Source organism: Olea europaea, chromosome 18, assembly GCF_002742605.1.
Source record: "Olea europaea var. sylvestris chromosome 18, O_europaea_v1, whole genome shotgun sequence".
NCBI lineage: Eukaryota > Viridiplantae > Streptophyta > Magnoliopsida > Lamiales > Oleaceae > Olea > Olea europaea.
In genome coordinates, this window is record NC_036254.1 from 19,856,670 (window position 1) to 19,858,913 (window position 2,244).

Below are 2,244 nucleotides of genomic sequence, written 5' to 3' on the forward strand. Positions count from 1 at the left end.
AATTCAAAGAATTGAAACTTTATAGAATATAATCAAAAAGCAACCACCTTTTACATTTTAAAAATGGATAAAACCCTTGATTCCAAATGCCGTCCCATCAAGAATTTATGACCTACAAGTCTCCACCATAAATCAACGAATCTCGACTTTCATATTAATAGAGGACAATTATTTAAAACACATCATTTTACACCTCAATGATGGATAAAACCTTTGATTTAAACACCATCCCATAATAAATCTATAACATTATCAATTCAAAGCTCACAACTTTTATAGAACAAGCCTAAATCAAAATGCAATTATTGTACGCTTCATGTGACACTATTTCGCAAATTAAGTGTTTGCTTGGTTTGGATTAAAATCAGATTTTAATCTAAGTTAAAGTCAAATAATCAATGTTAACTACATTTCTCATGGGCCTCACAACTTTTCAATCACATATTTCAAGAACTTTCATCACATTCTCCTAAAAATCTTATTTTAATTCATACGAAACATCCTCTAAAATGGATAAAATCTTTGATTCAAAGACCGTCTCATTTAAATTAATGACATGGGGGTACGGCTCGTGGGAGTGCCCACAACTAGGGTACTTTTTATCTATATTTCACCAAGGATAAATATGATTGAACGGTGCACTTTAAACGCAAAAAGAGTATTGAATATGGAATGATATAGTAGTTAGGTTGTCTACATTGTAACTAAAGGCATATAATAAAGCCATGAACCACATGAAAAAGTTAATTATTAATCTAATCTATCAACACAACTGTTTGTGTTGACTAATGTCACAACATATAAAATAAATCCAAGTGGGGTAGAGCTAGGGGGTAGTGTAGAGGAGGGGGGGTGGTCTCATGAAATTAATAATGATGATAATTGCATTTTGTTTTATTTTGGTGCGTGTCGGTCAATCGATAATCTGATTAAGTACGTTGAACTAGATAAAATTAAATTATAGATTATGGGAAAGATTTTTGTTTATTTATTTTTATTTAAACCACCTCGAAGTGGACTGCTGAAAAAAATGATATAAATTTAGGAGGAAAACATTTGATCCAACCATCCGGTCAGTGTAGATGCAATACAGAAATTTTAACTAGTTTAGAATATTGGAGGTAAAGAGTATATCTATATCTCATGCGCTCTCACCATACTTCTAGTCATAAAGTGACTCGTATAATATTTTGTTAGTTCATGGTCACTCTACAATTACGTCGCTTACGGCTTAGGATTATTGTGAATCAATTTAATCCGAGCAATGTTTTACGTTAAAGGATGGACCAACAAAATTGTTTGTTGTTTTCTCTATTCTTATTCGATCTCATGAACTGTATACGTGAATCGTGTATTCCTAACAAAAATAATTTATTAGAGATGATATCAAAAGAGTGGAAAATTGATTGGCATCTCATCTCTAGTAAGTACTACCTAAATAATCTCGATGTGTTCCACCATACATTCTATTGCACAATTAAGTTGACAATGACTAAATAATAATTAGTATGGACGGACCCATGAGCAAAAATAATAATCCGTATTATTGGCTAAGTGTGATACGTACAAAAATGTGAACATGCTCCTTCAATTGATTGTCGGAACGTCTTATCATTTTTGCATAAATCAGTTCCCTTAAATTGTCATTAATTTACAACCATATAATATTTGAATTATTAGAAAGATTTATTTATTTTATTTTTTTCTTGGACCACTTCGCATTTACTAATTAACATCATTTTCAAGTCGTACATAATTACATTTCTTTTACATTTTCCTTTATGTTAGTTTTTAAGTAAAGAAGAGAGAGGGGGAGAGAGAGAGAGACACTCATTGGAGAGCCAACAGAGTTTAATTAGTTTCTGCTAGATGAGAAATAAAGAACATAACCATTACCGGGAACAAGTGAATATTGAACTATATTGCTTTTGCTCTATGAGTCTATGACGATCACACTTGAGTTATGGGGACCTATATACATTAGTACAATATATTGGGGTATCCGGCCAGAAATACATGCAAATTTCATTGCATGTGGTTCATTTGTGCTTTTTGTGGTGTGACTCCCATGTGATTCAAGGGTAGAACTGCACACTTTTGTGGTCAGAACATTGTTCAAGATAGTACGTAGCGCCTATCAAGCAAATTCTTGAAGAGAGTCGATTGCTTCTTTTTCGGTGCCATCTTTTATTTATTTAGATGTTGAGGCAAGGCAAACCCCATGAAAATATAAGTTTGCTCTTA